General features: G+C 41.9%; 3 long non-coding RNA genes across 3 annotated transcripts in view; 1 reads left to right on the top strand and 2 right to left on the bottom strand.

The window, feature by feature from the left end:
- Positions 1-19,538, top strand: part of LOC131925401 (uncharacterized) — a 54,629-nt gene that overhangs the window by 13,515 nt on the left and 21,576 nt on the right. The window lies entirely within an intron of this gene.
- Positions 4,755-9,319, bottom strand: LOC131925399 (uncharacterized). Its single transcript, XR_009383237.1, has 2 exons — positions 9,156-9,319; positions 4,755-5,244 (listed from the first exon to the last, which is right to left on the bottom strand). It is a non-coding gene; the product is annotated as an uncharacterized LOC131925399 (long non-coding RNA).
- On the bottom strand, positions 10,037-18,100 carry LOC131925400 (uncharacterized). Its single transcript, XR_009383238.1, has 4 exons — positions 16,947-18,100; positions 13,396-13,532; positions 10,841-11,005; positions 10,037-10,071 (listed from the first exon to the last, which is right to left on the bottom strand). It is a non-coding gene; the product is annotated as an uncharacterized LOC131925400 (long non-coding RNA).

Here is a 19,538-nt window from a genome sequence, read left to right as displayed (position 1 = left end):
TCTGCCTGAGTCCTCTGTGGTGGAGCCAGGCCAAGCTGCTGACCATCAGGAATCAGGTCTGATGGCCCAGCATCATCCGCTCACAGACTGGTGGTTCCAAATGCTCCAACAGAACCTAAACCATGATCTCATGTCTGCAGTCAGATCCTATGGGAACCAGGACTCTGGAGTGAGCGATGGAGGGGTAGAATTTCCATGGGCTTGGGCATGATTTCCTCAGGCATCACCTCAGAAAAGAGCTGGTCTACCCTACTTGTCAAACCACGGCACAGCTCTGGAATGGAAGCCAAGATCCACAAGATGGACTGGAAATCATCTGCTCTAGATTCCTTGCTTTGGGAATCAACACACGTGGAAACAATAAAAGAATTCAAAGTAGCGTGAAAGAAAGCCAGGTGCTTTTCCGCTTTGGTCCCAGGGGAAGGACATCAGGACTGATAATCTCTACTTTCTCCTGTGTCTCTTCTCTTGACACTGTCACCGTCACTGACAGAGCTACGGCTTACCTGTGCGCAGATGTGGATACCCTGTTATTTTTATGTTGAGCTTATTCTTCTATGAATGCTTATTTAAGCAAATCTGGTCCTTAAGAGTGAAATGCTATCTTTTCTCATTTGATCTTCTTCCCCTCCTCTTATCCCAGCCCTCTCCCACCCTCAAAAATTATAAACAAGAAGTCAGATCTCCAAAAATGAGTCTACCACATCACTCTTGAAGTGTTTCAACATGCCTGCTTCGGGGCACTAGAAGGGTAACTATATGAGAATTGAGGGGAAAGAAATTCTCCTCTCACAAATAACAATTAAAACACATACAACTAAATGGGCCCCTTCATGTGAGTTTGCAAACATCATCTTCATTGGTTCACACAAAAATCTCAAAGACAGAAAAGTTATAATAGTTTCCTAATCACAACCGAAATGAAAATTCTGTTTTAAGAGAACAACAAACTATACCACATAAGAAATTACACAGAGAGAGCTCTTTGCAAGAAGTAACATGAATAGACTTCGAAAACATTTCATCAAAATGCACTGCTTCAGGTAAAATCTGGTGCCCTACACACTGCACTTGACAGGTAAGGACATGGTACCTCCCCACAAGGGGAGGACAGGGTCTAATGCCAACTGCAGACATGGTTCACAGGCCCTGGGAGAGAGTGTTTGAACTTAGTCTGTATTGCCTTTTCTGGATTTTCAGCAGTACACTTCAGCCTACAGTCATTCCACACCAGCCATCCTCTTGCCAGTCATAGGTAAAGCCTCAGTAGCTGACATTCTTACCTGGGAGGTTGCCGGAGACCACTTCCAACCCTCCTGCCTCCCGTGCGCTGGTCCGGGGACTGCAGACCTCAAGGCTGGCCTATCCCGCGATGTCTCTCTCCTCTCTCTTCTTCCCTCCCTGCGTTTAAATCATGGCCGGGACAGAGGAGGAGCCAATCAGTGGGCACTCCAGGATTTTCCTCCTTTCCCGGACTCTGCTAAGGATTGAGCAATTCATCCTCCTATTCTAACTAGGAGAGGAAAAAAAATATACATTCCCCCTTTCCTTCTTACTTTGATTACACAGCAGCTAAAAATACCACGGGCTGTTTCCATTTAAGCAGATGCAGAACAAGGATATTAAAAAGTTTGCATGTCTCCTGGCCAGGAGCTGAGTCTCGGGTTTGAAAATATATTTATTAAGTCTCTTTTCCACGTTTCAGACATTCCAGAACTTACTGCCTACTACTCTTAAAATAAGAAAAATCCTTTAGCGTAGGAAGAAGTCAGCAGAAACTTCCAGGGGTAGACCCCGCTTTGACCCCACACCTCTATCACCTCACACCTGTGAGAGGCAGGGCTCTGAAGAGGACTGAGGACAAGAAGAGCAGTCCCGGGGTTTTGGGGCGCACTCTGCCTGCCACACACCTTCCCAGGTGCCTCCCACACACTGGCTCCATGAGAACTCTAACCAAGGAAGGAGAGCATCACCCATCCCAGACTCCGTTTTTCTCTTGCCGCGTACAGACCTTCATCCTTCCTGTGGTGTTCCTGTGGGTCGTGGGCTAACCTGCTTCACCCTCCCTTACCACTCCTCCCGGCCCTGCCCAAAGCGGATTCTGGAGGGCAGATCCACAACACAATCCAGAGAGCCCACAGCTTTCCGGTTCATCTCCACTGTCGTCAAAGACTGTTACGGGGAACGGAGATGGGTGAGGACAGCGGGAAAGAGTTCTCTCCAGCATTGTTACAGAGCCAGGCCCATTCTGCTCACCAGGCTCTATACTGAAGCAACATTTTTCAAAAGGAAAATGGCTTATGCACAAGTCAGTTGTGATGCTTAATCCTGATGGGGTTTAGAGTCACCCTGGAGACGGGCTCCTGAGTGTATCCGTGAGGGCGTTTCCAAAAGTTTAACTGAGGTGGGAAGTCCCACCTTGGACGTGAGTGGCACCATCCCGGGGACTTGGGTACCAGATTGAATGAAAAAAGAGGGAGAGCAACAGGAGCCTTTGTCTTTCTCTGCTTCTTGGTCAGATTCAACATGGCCAGACTCGGTACACCCCTGCCGCCACGCCTCGCTTCCTGTGGTGGACTTTACGTAAACTGTGAGCCAAAATCAACTCCTCCTTCCTCAGGTTTTGTTATAGAAGTGAGAAAATAACGAATGCAGCAGCTAAGGATGAAGGTGCGAAAGGAAGCCTCAAATCCATCTCCCTGAAAACAGGATTCGGAGATACTTAGGGGATAAAGAAGCAGGGCTGTCAGGAGGTATGGTGAAAGGTGGTTGGAGGTGAGAAAGGTGAGGTATCAGGGGTCAGCATATGTCTAACCAGACATCCTAGCTCTTCACAGGATATGTGTTCAGAAAATGGTGGTGTTGTCGGGATCAAAAAGTGGATGTCAAAGGGTCTTACACTTTGCACAGGCCCGAGTGGAGGGGTCAGTAGTTTGAACTGAGTTGAGGTAGCAAAAGTGACCTCCAAATTCTAAAATAAAAAACCTAGGCAGGTTTTCTCTAATGACTCACATAGCAGAGGTCAGCTACAGCAAAGCTGATGGATACTAATATATCCCTTAGCTACATGATCTCTAAACTTGGTCATAAAAGCTAGTAACTAAAGTGAGTAGCAGTAAAGTGTTCAGTCTAAAGGGGTTACTCAAGATTCCCCCTGGTTTCGGTTTAGAGAAGAGCCCAGGGTCAAAGTGCTCAAGTTGAAAGCTTGTGTCTGTAACTGGCAGGTGACCTTTGGCTTCTCCTCTTCATGTCTCATTTCACTCCTCTCTGAAACAAGAGCATTACACATATTGTGCAGCTTGAACAAGTTGAAATTCATTAGATCGTAGAATAGTCCAAAGGACAAGATGAGGATCCAGTAGCAGCTGCTTTTGTTACTCTGATTATTATCCCTTTTGATTCTTGTATGTCCCACTAAATACTATTTGATAATCCCCATCTCAGTCCAGAGGTTTTCATAGTTCCTCATCTTCTTCACTTACACCCATGAACAGTTCTGCTACCTGCCCCAGGAATCAGGACAAGACAGTCACAAAAGTGACCAGGGTAGTGAAGCTGCAAATGGCCAGGAAGCTCCCCAGCCCCAAATATCTTTCCTCCCCCTTGGATATCCTTTTCTGCTTCTCAACTTTGTCAGCCACCATCAGGAGCTCCTGATGCCAGTTCTCCCCACACGAGCAGTCTTTGCCTACTCTCTGAACTACTCTACTTTCTACACCTTCGGCAGACGTAAATCAGTGGAAGAAGCTCCCTGGTGCCCCCATGGCAGTAGCTTAACAAGATGGAGGATTCCTCTCTCCCAACAGCACAAGAAGGCTGTTTAGACAGGGAGCGACCATCACAGGGCTCTCCAGAACCATCGCTCAGCCGAGGCGACAGGGAAAGTGCAACAGCAGAGGAGAGTGCAAGCCGTTGCTCGCCCGAATGAAACTACTTTATCTTCTAGTCATTTCAGACTGAGAGAAAAATTGCAAAAATATTCTAAAGAATTCCCGTCTACCCACGTTCTCCTAAAACTTTTGAGCCTATGTTAAGGATGTGGTTTGCCTTTTTAGCTTCTTCATCCTAAATGACTTCAGTGCATAGTAGTTCCCCCAAAGCAGAAATAAGCTCTTCCACAACTTCCACATGATGATAGAAAGCAGGAATTGATACTGACATCATAATACTGTTGATTGCCTGGCTTATAGATTGCGTTCAAACCAGATCAATTGTCTCTCTAATGTCCTTTATACAAAAAAAAAAAAAAAGTGTTATTTTTGTCCCAGGCCCCAATCCAGGATAATTCATGACATTCAACCTAGAGTAGTTCTTCAGCCTTCCTCTATTACAGCCTCGACAGCTTTGGAGAGTGGGGGTCAGTCACTCTGCAGAACACCCACAGTTGGCTTTTATCTAATGTTTCTTCATGACTAGAATTATTAGGTTGTGGTTTTGGCAGGATGCTGGGAGTCCTCCTCACCCTGTCCTGTCAGAGGGCACTGATCTCAAGCTGTCCTATGGCTTGTAGTGTTCCTTTGGACTATGATGGATTGAGGTGGCAAGGCCAGAGCCTGGGAAGAAATAAAATCAGAGTCCTTAAAAGTCAGATTACTTGCTGGGCAGTGGTGGCACATGCCTTTAACATCTAGCACTCTAGAGGCAGAGGCAGGCAATGTCTGAGTTCAAGGCCAGCCTGGTCTACAGATTGAGTTTCACGACAACCAGGGCTACACAGAGAAACTCTGTCTTGGAAAAAAACCCCACAACCAAAAAACAAGTCAAATTAATTTTAAGAACAAGAATGTCTATACAGTGTTAGATTACTATTACATTTATGTAAGTCGCTCTCCATCACCCCAGTCTTTGGTTGTTTTCTATACACACCAACACTTTCCAACTGCTTCGAGGAATGGAAATAAACCAAAGACAGGAAATGGGTCCCATCATGGTTAGCACTGGCTAAGAGCAGGAGGTGACTAAGGGATGTAGGACACACTGTGACAGAACTCAGAGGAAGCAAGAATTCAGCCCCTTTGCCCTGCCCGGGATCGAAGTCACAAAAGTTGGCTATGGGGAGAGGAGCAGTGGATTCTTTGGTTTCTTACAGGCTGTAAGACTGAGGTTGGGGCTGATTTCATTTAACCTTGATTGGCCTCTGCATTGGAGGATTTCTTCTCAGAATCTCATGTTGATACATTCTGTGCTTATGGGCTCGTAGATGAGTCTGTCCAGCACGCAGAGTTCTTCACTTCAGTGTGAGTCCTAGAGAAAGAGGTAACCATTTTCCTTTACTGCTTTAACATTTATCCAAAGCATGTATTAAGTTACTTATAATCACAGATTTGTTCCTCAAGATACCCAATGACAAAGCAAAGTATTCAAACCCGAAACAAACTGAGCCAAAGCCCTGGGCGAAGGCACTGTTAGCCAATTCTCCCAACAGCCCTGCCTTTCCTATTACCTGAGAGAATTTCCTATTAAATGAGAGGATATCATTTTTAAAAATAAAAAAAGGGTCTAGTATATTTACTATGTAGCTCAGGCTAGCCTTGAACTTGTAGCAATCTTCCTGCCTCAGTCTCCCAAATATTAGAATAATAGATGTGAACTACTGCTCCTACCTAAAAATCCCAATTTTATTTCAGGATCTACTTATGTCCTCTTAATCTGCTACAGGGAAGTCTGAGCCTGTTTTCCAGGAAATGGGTTATAGCTGCTGCTGCTTCTGCTTCACATTCTCCTGGTCTTCCCCCTCCTTCTCCTCCTCTTGTTCCTCATCCTCCTTCTGCTCCTCCATCTCCTGGTCCTCCTCCCCCTTTTCCACATCTTCCTCCTCCCCTTCTTCCTTTTTCTTGGCTCACAAATTTAAAACCTGTAGTCCACAATGGTGAGGCATGGCAGAGTTTGTGATGTTGGGAGCATAGAGCTAGCACCCTCACACATTGTCAGACCAAAAGCTGGGACAGAAAAGGAAGCTGGTCTGTGCTGTAAAACTCCAAGGCCCTCACCATGAAGATCCATTTCCTCAAGTGAGGCTCCACCTCTTAAGGGTTCCACATTCTCCCAGAACAGCACCACCAGCTTGTGACCAAGATTTGAGTACATGAGCCTATGGGAGGCATTGGCACTCAAACTGTAACATTTGTCTCTGGCCTTCATAGGCTTAGGACCACCTCATAATGCAAAATACATTCAGTCAGACTTCGAAGGTTTGCATAGTCTTAACATTTTCAACATTGTTCAAAAGTCCAAAGTTTTTTCGAAGCTTGAAGGCAGTATCTTAACTACAAGACTCTTTAAAACAAAATAATAATAATAATAATAATAATAACACTGAAGAAGGGGATTTACATACTTCCAACAAACAATGATACAGAGTAAACATTGTCATTTCAAAAGATAGTAACAGGAAGATAACAAGGAAAGATCAGGCCAAAACACAGAAGGCCAAACACCACCAAACCCTATAGCTCCATGTCCAGCATCTGGTACTCACGATGACATCATCTTTGCCTCTTCCCTCCAATTCTGTTTCTCCACTTGGTGCTTCCTGCTTTCCTTGGAAGAGGACCCGTGTTTATAGCATCATCAATATTCTGAGGTCTTCAATACAATATAGGCTTCATCTTCAAAGCTTCACACATAACCTTACTCGGGAGTTCCATTCAAAGAAGCTATACCTGTGCCATACTGCCTGGCCTAAGCAGCTTTTTTTTTAACCTTGGTGCAAGCCTCCATGACCCCATAACACCTACATTTTGCATGCCTATAAAACCAATACTGCCTGAATGACTCCAGGTTCTGTAGCCAACTTGGACCATGGTGCTTTGCATGCCTTTGAGACTGAACCTGGGAAAATATTCCCCTGGACAACTATTTTCCAGGGGGAGTACCTTGAAGGCTCTATGATTCCAGATACCCTTCTTTCAAATGAATTTACATGATTATACCTCTGAACCTTCTCAATGGGTGGAGTCTGGCCTTCAAGACACCTTTCTTATTTTCCCAGAGCAAAGCCCAAAGTTTCTCCTTCCTGGCATGAATCTCTTCAAAAGTATAGACACTAGTCAAACAAATGCTGTTCACAACTTAAACTGGCTTTGTGCTTTTTTTCCTTGCTAAGATGCACATTTTGCATATTTTTCTGTCCCATTTTCTACTCTTTCTCCCTCTCGCTGTATATCTTGGTAAATAAAGCAAGCAACAGCTACTCTACAGCCTGGGTGTTAAAACTTGTCTTAAAACTTCTTTTACCAAACAACTTTGTCCATTCATGTTTTCAAGACACAGAGCATAGCCAAATTATTTGCCAAATATAACATGAACGGTCGATAGTACAGTTCCCAGTAGAGTCCTTTCTATCCCCTGAAACCACAGGAACACAGTCTTTAGTGTCTACATTTCTATTAGCATTCTGGTCTTTCAAACTTCCACGACTGGCCCATTGAGTTCAGCTTATTGCATTCCAGAATTTCTCAATCCCACAGTTCCAAACTCTTCAACATTCCTTCCATAAAAGAGTTCAGAATAGCTGTGAATTGCCTGGTAAAAGTTTGTCACTTATGTGTCTCCACTTCTCAATACCAATTTTCTATGTTAGCATTAGTTCTCTTTGTGGTGGATGATTGTCTGACAAGATGAACTTGGGGAGGACAGTTTATTTTGGCTCAAGGTTGAGAGGGTGTGGTCCAGCACTGTGGGCAAGGAGGATAGCAGAGTCCATGACTGTGGGCACATGTGACTGGAATATATGAAGTATTTGATGTAGGCACAGGCAGACTAGGAAGTTGTTTTTGACTCTTCTAAGCCAACCAGGATAATTCCATAGCAGTTACTAGCAACTAATTCAGTCAAGAACATGAAATGCACTCAGAGCAAATGAGACATAAAGGAGAATATATTTGCAAAGACTCAACGAAAACCACACACACACACACACACACACACACCAAATAAGAGATGAGTATTGTCCCATCTGTATAGAATGCCTAAAGTCGTGGCATCTATGACACCTTGTGACTCCCTAGAAAGAGCACTGGCCAAAGACTAAGGAAAAGGATCAAGGATGACTTGACAGAAAAATGAGAGAAACTCTGGGAACCACAGCAGCAATTGGGAGGTAATGAAGAAAAATCAGGAGTTCAAGGACATGAGACACTGTGAAAGATGGAATGGAAGGAAGGGAGGGAGGAAGGAAAGAAGGAAGGGAAGAAGGAAGGAAGGAAGGAAGGAAGGAAGGAAGGAAGGAAGGAAGGAAGGAAGGAAAGGAAAGGAAAGGAAAGGAAAGGAAAGGAAAGGAAAGGAAAGGAAAGGAAAGGAAAGGAAAGGAAAGGAAAAAGAAAGGAAAGGAAAGGAAAGGAAAGAGGAAAGGAAAGGAAAGGAAAGGAAAGGAAAGGAAAAAGGAAAGGAAAGGAAAGGAAAGGAAAGGAAAGGAAAGGAAAGGAAAGGAAAGGAAAGGAAAGGAAAAGGAAAGGAAAGGAAAAAGGAAAGGAAAGGAAAGGAAAGGAAAGGAAAGGAAAGGAAAAAGGAAATGAAAGGAAAGAAAAGGAGGAAGGGAGGAAGGGAGGGATGGATGGATGGATGGAGGGAGGGAGGGAGGGAGGGAGAGAGGGAAGGAGGGAGGGAGGAAATAAATGGAGGGAATCTGGGTTTAATGACATTACAAACTACTGAGTGAACTACCCCTGGTGTCTTTCCTGGATCAGAATTTTCTGAATTCAGAATTTTGTTTCTTAGAGCTAAAATTATTCTAAGAATTACAAAAAACAACACATTTTTGGTAGCAACTGGATTTATTAATGTACTGCAAAGAATACAGACTTATGTAAGACTTCAGAAGGAGACAAGTCACATCCAGTAGCAGGCCATAACTTGCTACAGGAAAGTCCAATTCCAAAGCTTATTGTTCTTTTAGGTCCACTGTGTTGTCTGTAAGTTAAGACCACAAAGGCTAAAAATGGATTCTCTGCTGCCCTCCATTGCACAGAATGAGTCTATTTACCCACTGCTTGGACCAGAACTAGCTCTGTCGCCTTCTCTTTCCAAGTAGAATGAAGCTAAAGGATAGAAACTATGACTCTAAGATTGGTCCTCCTGGGCCCTGCAGGTTCAGGTATCTCCTGCTGGATCACATTGCCTCTGGAGAATGAAAGGGAAAAAATGAGATGGCTCACCTGAGCATCCTGATTGAGACACCAGGCATTTGAGGAAGCTCAGTCAGTATCTGCAGGACAACCCGTAATCCAAACTACCAAACACAGAACAGTGAAAAATCAATGATTATTTGAAGTTACTATATTTCAGAAATGTCTTCAATGTAACAATGGAAAAATGGCATCAGAACCTATGCTGAGAACTGGACTTGAGGACACATACTTGTGATCCCAGCATTTAGAAGGCTTAAGCCGGGGGATTGCACAATGAGAGCCATCATGGAGTACATAATGAGTCCCTGTCTCAAACAACGCTCCAACACAACACAAAATAACAACACAAAACTACTACTATAACAACATACACAACCAGTGGACAAATTTAACATGAAACAAATTCCAACTCATCATTTTATATAGCAGTACTGAAAAACAACCCACTCTAGAACAACCCAGAAAAAAAGTGTCTGGCTCAATGACTCAACCAACATGTTATTATATCATCTTCTTTTATTTGAGAAAAATGTAGAAGAAAGCATTCCAGTTATTGTCATCTCCCATTGTATTTGTCCTAAGAAATCACCAGAAACACAACAGACTGATGTGCTGGCTCTGAGGGAGACTAAATCAGTTATGTCTCACTTGGAGAGCTGAAGCTGGTCTGTTTGAGGTGGTTGCTATGTTCTCCTATAATGTCTCTAACTAGGATGCTATCGAATTGCTCTAAAGGCGCTGAAGACAAACCTGAACAGATGTTATTGTCAGGGTATCTTGGCACACATTCTATCTCCCATCCTGCAAATTATGCTTATTCTGTACCTACAAGATTGTCCTCTCCCCCCCACTTTATTTCCTTTCCTTTCTAGTAAACTCTAAATTCAAGCTTCTAACAGTGCTTACCGGGATGTGCCGTCTTTGACTTGAAATGTGCAATTGCCTGTAAAAATGAACAGAATGTGGAATTCAGCAAAGTGGAAGGTTTATTATTCCTTTCAAGGCAGTGAAAGACCTTGATTCTTTTTCCATCAATATTTTCTTCTCTTGGGTCAATATTTTTTGATACCCACCTCACTGGAAGTCAATATCTTCTTATTATTCTCTTTTGGCAATAACACTTGCTACAAGCCAGCTGCCTGAGGTATGTGGGGCCAGACAGCTGGATTTATAGCTAGGAGCCTGGAATCTAGTGGGGATGGCAGCTTTCTTTAGGAAGCTCTTTATGTATCACTAGCACAGTGGTTGCTATTTACTAAATATTATTTTCATTATAAAAGCAATTTACTATTATAGTCTAAATAGGAAATGCAGAAAAAATATAAAGAAGAAAATTGGTATTTACTATAATTCTCAACTTTGGAGATAATCACTGTTTTTCCTGCAAATGAATACATGCATGGAGAAATATGCATAGCTCTGCACATACTCAATAAAGACTGGGCAACTTAAGATTGCATTATATGGAAACTTTTGCTTCTTTTTATTCTTTATATAGTAATTTTGCCCTCTGTTTTCTTACCTATATTTTCAAGGCTTGCTTTCTAATATTGCCTAACATTCTCAAATGCATATTTAATACATAGCGGAAAGAGATGATTACAAAAGACACAAAAATTGTGGGTGGGGTATAGAAATGCTCTGTGTATTGACCACAGAAGTTGTTATAGAACTTGTTACAGAAGTTGTTATAGTCATCTGTCAAGACTCACCAAAACACATCCTTGAAGGGCTAGAAAGATGGCTATGTGGACAAGAAGAGTTGCTGCTCTTCCCAGAGGACCACAATTTTGATTCCAGCACCAACACTAGGTGGTTCACAGTCACCTGTAACTCCAGCTCCAGGGGATCCTATACCCTCTTCTGGCCTCTGGTCTCTGTGAACATACACACACACACACACACACACACACACACACACACACACACACACGAATAAAAATAAGTATTTTTAAATGAATACTTTAAAAAGGTAAAGTTTGCCACATATAAATTATACCTCACATCTGACTTAAAAAGCGAAGAGTTCTTTAAAGGATCACCATACAATTTGTCCCAGGATTGCCTACACTCTGGGCTACTCTTTCATTATCTCGATCTTGCCAACATACAGGAATGGCTGGAAGGGTGTGTGTGTGTGTGTGTGTGTGTGTGTGTGTGTGTGTATGAGCATGGGCATGTGTGTCCATGTAGGTATGTGTGTGGAAGCCAGAGGTCTTCATTCCTCAAGAGCGAAACACTTAGTTTTTTGGAACAAGGTCTCTCACTAGGACCCCAGGGCTGGCTGGCCAGCAAGCTCCAGGGATCCCTCTGTCTCCACCTCCCTTGCACTAGCATTATAAGCATGGGCACAACGAACATTTTACTGCTGAGCTCTATCCCCAGCCCTCTCACTGGGAGATTTTAACCAAGTTAGACAGCAACATTGCGGGTGGCAAAGCAGATACTCTGATCTAGATGGGCTTGGATGGAAATCAAGCACTATGCACTGTCAAAGCTCCCCTGGTGCTCTAGAATGTACCCTTTGGGTTGAGAATCACCAGGCACAGCTAAGTCATAAGAAAGACAAAGGGTCAGGAGGGGATAAAATGAAACGAGCAAGTTGTACAAACACAAATTCAACAAAACAAAATTTTTATTATCCCATTGGTATTTTGGTCCTGTTTCCCCTAAAGCCAAGCAATAGTCATATAAATGTTTTTTTTGTTTGTTTGTTTGTTTGTTTGTTTGTTTGTTTTTTTACTGAGGTTCAATTCACATGTTATTATGCTCTAAGTGGTTTGAAGCAATTGCGCATTCATACGGTCACACAGTCACTACCATTTGCTAATTTGAGAACATGTCAGGAACCCCAGAAGAAACCCACACACACATATTAGCAGTTGTGTTCTTTTCCTCCCCCAGTTGCCTGTGACAGCTCCTAGTCTGTTCTGTCTCTATGGATTTGCCTATTCTGGAAACTTCATATAAATGGAATCATGAAGTACATCTTATTTTATGACTGGCTTCTTTCATTTAGCAGAGTTGTTAAGCTTCAGCCTTGTTGTAGCATACATCAGAATTTCATATATTTTGATATTTGAATAATATTGTTATTTATTATATACTGTATACTATATTACAGTATACATGTAATATTGTCACCATGTTTTATTTGTTCATTAATTAGTCAGTGCACACTTGTGCTCATTCCAATTTGAGGTTATTATAAATACTGTCACCATGTTTTATTTGTTCATTATTAGTCAGTGCATACTTGTGCTCATTCCAATTTGAGGTTATTATAAATAATGTAAATGTGAACATTTGTATATAAAATTTTGTGAAGATATGTATTTTTGTCTATTTTGGTTATTTACATTGGAGTATAACATACTGGACTGTATGTTAATTCTGTGTCTTCCAAAGTATGTATACCATTCTACAATTCAACAAGCAACATACCAGTATTCCAATTTTTCCAAGACCTATCAGTACTCACTACTTTCTGTCTTTATTTATTATAGCCACTCCAGTGGATGTTAAATGGAATATTGCAGTTTTCATTTTCATTGTGTAATGATTAGTGATACTGAACATTACTTATGTAATTACTAGACATCCATGTATTTTCTTTACAGAAATGTTTTAAATCCTTTGCCTATTTTTAAACTGCTGTTTGTATTTTCATTGTTGAATTCCAAAACTTCTTTAAATATTTAGGGTTTTGTTTTGGCCTTTTGTTTTCATGGTTTTGCTATACAACCCAGGCTGACCTTGAACTCAATATATTCCTGCCTCAGACTTTCAAGTCCTGGGTGCTACTACGCCTGGCTACTAAACTCTTAATAGAAAATTAATTTGCAAATGTCTCTTCTCATTTATTGGATTGTCTTTTCACTTTCTTGATAACATTCTTTTGCGCATAAAGGTTTTTTAAAATTTTATTTTATGAGGTCTAATTTCTTTCTCTCTTTCCTTTTTTTAAATGGATTTAGCTCTTTCATTAGATCAGAGTTGTCATGGTTACCTGAAACATGGCTGCCATTTTCAGCTATGGGAAATCCTAAACAGGACAAAGGGTGATGAATTGGCAGGAATATGGGAGATCCTGAGTTCTTTATGGCATTCTTGATCTTCTGAATTAATCAGTCTAGATGCTTTACTACCTTAAGGTCACTTATGTCTTTGCTTAACAAGAAAATTGAGCCAGGTGTTTGTTAATGGTACTCAGATCATTTTAACCAACACAGACCATTAGAAACTTCTCCAAGAGCTATAAAGATACCTGTCTTCTTGGCTGGTGATGATTTGCAAAGAGCTGTATGTAAATCGAACTTCATTACCAGTTCTGGTCTTTGATATCTTCAGGAAGCACAATAAATCTCTATTTCTTTTCTAAGCTGGAAATTGACTTTAGGTATCCTGTAAAAACGTTTGGCTATGAAAGAAGTGCTTTGATATCCTAACTTTAACAATGAAATCTCAGCATTTCAAGCTGACAGGGAGTGGGAGTCTCTCCCCTGCCCTGGTAATCTTTGTAGTTGGATTTTTATTTGAGCTGCCAGCTCACAAAAAAAAAAAAAAAAAAAAAAAAACAGAGACTTTTTATTAATTATAAAAGCTTGGCCTATTGCTTAGGCTTGTATCCCTAGTGCTTATAACTTAAGTTAACCCACTTCTATTCATCTAGGTATTGCCACGTGACTCATGACTCTTACCTCTCCTCCTGCCTTGTCTTGCTCCTTCTGCATCCAGCTGGGAACTCCACCTCTCTTTTTCCCAGAGCTTTCTCTATTCAGAAGTCCCAACTATACCTCCTGCCTAACTATTTAGCTTTTTATTAAACCAATCTCAGTGATACATCTCCACACTGTAATCTAACATCTCAGAACAAGTCTTCTTCTCTATGGCTGAGACACTTGCTCACCATTCTGCTAGAAAGGACCTTTGAAGTAGTGTGTCAAAGCCAGCCTGGTGGGGCTTTCAAAAGCCAACTGTGCCTGTCCCTTCCCAATTCCACATTCAGAGATGTCACATAAAAATCAGGCCATGGTGAGAATATTTACAATGTGGGATTCAGCAAAGGGCCTTTTCCCTTTTTGTGCAATGCTGGTAGTTTATCATTATTTGAATATCACTGAACATTCCCTCAAAGTTAGTTCTACAGATAAAAAGATCCTTTATACCAAAGTATGGCGATACCAATAAAACTTCAAGGATGAAAATTAAAAAGATGAGAGACTGCACTATCCCCCCCTTAAGATGACTAACATCTGTGACAATGGGAAATTCCATCAATCTTCTTATGCACTGAGTCCCAGCCCCCCAGCTCGAACATCCCTCCCAAGGCCATGCTGTTCATGCTTTTGAAAATTCTCCCTAATAGTCAGTGTTCAGCATTTTGTTTTGTACAGCTAGGCCACACTGTAGCAACTGTTCCATTCCACATAAGGGGAAAGCCACGGTAATGACGTGGTTTTCCTGTGGAACTGCTGAGGTCACCATCTGTGGTCCCAGGGGCAGTTCCTTGTGTGACTGAGGGACAGGAGCCCAATAGGTCCCTCTGCAGACTGACACCCCTCCAGTCTTGCCTCCTCTCATCTGCCTCTAGCTCCAGTTTGTCCCCTATTCACCCTTGCCTTCAGAGATCAAAACTTTTACTAAACATAAACTTGTGGAATGTTGAAAAGTAGACAATTCATTGCCAATGAGTTTTGTTATTCCTTTGTTATTCCCATTAGAGCTTGAAATTGAAGATAGTCTCTTTAAAAAATATGTGTTCTCTCAAACATATGACAAGGTGTTGAGAAGAACACAAAGGCACGGGTGGTGTTCCTGCCTCAGTTCAGAAGTAAAATACAAACACTGTTAACGTTTCTACTTGTGCTGTCTGACCCACCACACTTCCCTCCCTCCAAGAGAGAGGCCCTTTGGGCTGGAAGGGGGCTCCTCCCATAAAGTATTGCCATGCAAATGCAACGACTTGAGTTCAATCTTCAGAACCCATGTGGGAAAAAAAAGTTAGCTTTGGTGCCACTTGCTTATAATCCCAATGCTGGAGGAGCAGAGACGGGAAGAGATTTGTTGGCCAGCCAACCAATGAACACAGGGAATTCTAGGCCTGTGAAAGATCCTGTGTTTAAAAAAAAAAAAAAAAAAAAAAATGAGGTGGACAGTGCCTAAGGAATGACCCCTGAAGTTGACCTAGGCCTGCACACACATGCACAAATGCCCTTTGGAACATTCAGATGCAGAAATATCTTTGAAAATAGGATTATTATTCGAATGCATCTCTCTTTTTTTTTTGTCCCCACGGGGTCTCACTTTGTAGCCCAAGACGGCTGGAATTCACTGTCCCAGGCGCCTTGAACTCAAGGCAGTTCTCCAGCCTTAGCCTCAAGCATGTTAGGATTACAGACATGAGCCACCATGCCTGGCTATCTTTATATTTTTATTACATGTCTATATGGAGCTTAAATACAACCTCTCTTCTGATGTACATTTTATTTCCATATACTCTACCATTTTAATTTTGAAAATAACAAGTTTGAAATGATTTTCCTCAGCATGCTGAACTGGTATTTAAAACCCATATATCCAGTGCTAACAAACTAATGACTGTTTTAAGGTGGTTACTGTGTCATCTCGTGCTAATTTGTTTGCATAGTGCACAGTATATTCTCACGTTACTGGCATTTTCTCCTTATTTGTACTTCTCCGTTCCTTTCTGTCTGGTATTTTATTATGCAGATGTTTTTCATTTTAATTTGCTTAACTTTATCATCCTTTCCCTTTATGGTTTGCTCTGTTTGTGGCTTATTTAAGAAGCATTTTCCTATCCTTAGGTCATGAAGATAGTCAGCTATACTGTTCTACAGAGACTTTTAAATTGCATTTTAACACATGTAGGTCTATTATACATCTGAAATGTATTTTTGTCCAAGGTAAAGAAAGTAGTCAATATTTTTTTCTAAATGGATATCTAAAGGCCATAAATGATGCTGAAACAACTGGACAGCAGTGAAGAGAAACATATATTTGCTCCTCTGGTATTCCATGTCCCCTTTTCTTTTCCAAGGGTCCATTCACACATAGCTTTGACTCTCCATTCTCCACTCCGGTCTTGGTGGTCTATTTGGCTAGCTTCCAACAATGCCTACATTATTCTGTTCCATAATAAGTCTATATATTCTATTAAGTGTGTCCCACCATTGTACCATGCCTTTTCTTTGGGGCCACCAACCAGCTCCCAAATCATGACTAGGAGACTTATTAGTTATAAATGCTCGGCCTAGCTCAGGCTCATTTCTGGCTAGCTTTTTTTCTTTAACTTAAATTTTCTTGTTTCTCTTTATCTACCATTTTGCCTTGGGGATTTTTACCTTTTCTTTCTCTGTCCTACTTTTCCTGCTATCTCTATGACTGGCTGGCAGCTCTCTGGCTTCTGACCCCAGGCATGTCCCCCTCTTTCTCCTTATTCTCTTCTCATTTTCTTCTTCTTTTCTCTCCAGCCTAGATTTCTCCTCCTACTTATTCTCTCTGCCTGCCAGCCCCGCCTATCCTTTCTCTGTCTAGTTATTAGCCGTTCAGCTCTTTATTAGACCAATCAGGTGCCTTAGGCAGGCCAGGTGAAACAAATGCAACACATCTTTACATAATTAAACACACATCCTTACACCATTACACAAATGCAGCATAAATAAATGTAATATATCTTTACACAGTTAAAATATTTTGCAGCAAAAACAAATGTAACACATCTTTGCCTAGTTAAAATAATATTCCACAACACACCATCTCAATCTTCAGGTTGCCAAAGTCTATGAAAACCCTTACTTGGATTTGATGGAAGTAGTTCTCAATTTGTAGTTCAATTCAGAAAATGTCATGGGCTGCACAGTACTCCCCAGATCTGTATCTTGAAGTCCTAACTAAATACCTCGGAATGTCACTGTATTGGAGAAAAGGTCTTCAAAGAGATAATAAATTTTAAATAAGTCATTGGGGTAGGTTCTGATCAAACCTAACTGGTGTCCTTCTAAGAAAAGGAAAGTAAGATGCAGGTAACACATAGGGAAGGCTGTGCAAAGACACAACAAGAAGGCAGCTGGCCACTGGGAAACTAAGAGCCTCAGCAGAAACTAACCCTGCTAATACCTAGATCGTGATCCTCAACCCTCTAAATCTGTGGGAAAACCAACTCCTGTTGTGTAAACTGTTTGGCCTGAGGCGCAGACTAAGTGTCCCTTTCTGAAATGCTCAGACTAGGAGGGCTTCAGGATTTTCTTTAAATTTGGAATGTTACCAGAGCTATCAGTGGGCGAGCATCCCTCATCTGAAAGTCTCAGATCTGAAATATTCCCAAATCTGAAGCTGAAATCAGGAAATGTTGATGTAGCAGCAGTATTAAGGTTGTTTTTTCCTTTTAAATCTACAAATACAGTATTTTACTCCCCAGGTTGAGTCAAGCAACAGAAACGTGTGCAGGACTAAGAAGACTACAGATAGATGAGTGGGCAATTGAACACACAGTAGGTCCAGATGGAAGAGCGGGTGCATGGGTAGGTGGTAATTTGACTAGGCAGTGTCAACAGCGGGGTCTACGCTGGGCTGAAGGCCCTGGGACAATCAGGACTGCCAGACTCTTGATGTGTACACCAGTGGCGTTACTTTCACAGAGATGTCCTCCTCTTCATGGGGTCTAGATGAGAGACTTGCACCCTTCCTGTAATCTGGTATGTTTGTAAGCTCTTGGGCACCATTTTCCTGCAATTATTTCAAAATACTTATGTGCTCATGTGGTCCCAGTTTACCTCGATAAATTCATACTGTGGCACTCTTTATTGTTAGGAATAAATTGTTTATCATTACGTGCCATGCAGGTAGTGCCTGTCCTGTTTGTGTGCCCACCAACATCCAGAGACCTCCTATCTCTGTATTTGTACTCCAGCTGGAGTTAAAAGCTGTTTGTACAGCTGGAGAGTTGGCTCAGCAGTGAGGAGCACTTGTTGCTCTTGCAGAGGACCTGAGTTTAATTCCCATCACCCACATGATGGCTCACAACCATCCATAACTCCAGTTCCAGGGTACCCGAAATCCTTTTCTGATTTCTGTGGGCACCAGGCATGCATGTGGTGCACAGACGTACACTCAGACAAAACATTCATATACATAAAACAAAATAATTTTAAAAACCTGCTTGTTAAAAGGAGTCTCTTGGGACAAGATACAGCTTGAAAAAAACCCCATCATTTTACAGAATACGGAGCGAGAAAAGCCTCATCTAAGCGTGACTCCATCAAGGCTTAATGCAGCTCCAGACACAATGGATGGTTAATAGACACCAGAGACTCTGGGAATTCCTCTCCTGGAGAGGATGCTGAGTTACTGCCAGCTACTCTCCTGCCTTGTAATCCTCTCTAGCATTTGTGTCACCGCACACATCCTCAATAAACCACTCTGCAGGAGAAAGTTAAATCGCTAACAATTACTCTCTGTTCACTGAACAAGATGTCTTGCCTGAAGTAATGAAGCATCCGATGCTACTGTCTGTCTGAGCAGCTGTAGATCCAGGAACTAAGCTGTGTGCAAAGGTGTGAGAGGTGGAAGACACAACCCTACCTCAGAAGGGATGTAGAGAACCCCTGAGGGAAACAGTAGTACAAAGGTCTAAGACAACAGGGTCCGAAGGTCAGCACTCAGACCTGCCTCCACCTCTGAGAAAATCCTGAGCTTCCGGAGTTACAGGCAAGCACTGATGATCCCGGCGGCCTGGGGCATCAAAGCAGCAAGTTTTTCAGAGGAACACCATGCCTCACACATATCTCCACAGCCAGGGGACCAATGACACTCCTACCTCCTACCTCACTCCAAAGCTCAGACAAGTGTTTCTCATTGGTAGAGGGGTTACTGGGCCTTTAGAGTCATTAAGCACACTGCATGGTTTTGTATTTAAAAAAAAAAATTAAGAAACAGACATTAATCAAAGAAAATTGGATTTACATACAATTTAGCTAAAGGAGGAGTTATCTAGTTTCCTCTCCCACAGAATTCACTGTCGTCTTACAAAGACCAGAATATATGTAAATGTAACTGTAAACAGTAAGATGAGCTAATTGGTCATTTTAAGGATGGAGAGAGAGTAGGGGTAAGGATTGAGACCTGGGCACCAAGTTGTCGCCAACAGGTTTTTTTGTTTGGTTAGTTTGTTTTTAAACTTAAGTCTGGGAAGAGAAAAACACTGTTTAAAAATTCTCCCATTCTAAGAGAAAATAATTGGTGTACACAAGTTGGTGATGTAGGATTCCCATCCATTCTGGGCCTGGGGAAGTTCTTTGTCCGTAATTCAAAATTTTAATTTATTTTTTGAGGACTCTACATTGAGTACTGTGTTTACATCCTTCTCTCCTCCTTCCTCAACTTCCTCCT

The sequence above is a fragment of the Peromyscus eremicus genome, chromosome 15, assembly GCF_949786415.1.
Source record: "Peromyscus eremicus chromosome 15, PerEre_H2_v1, whole genome shotgun sequence".
NCBI classification, from domain to species: domain Eukaryota; kingdom Metazoa; phylum Chordata; class Mammalia; order Rodentia; family Cricetidae; genus Peromyscus; species Peromyscus eremicus.
This window is presented reverse-complemented; position numbering and strand designations above follow the sequence as displayed.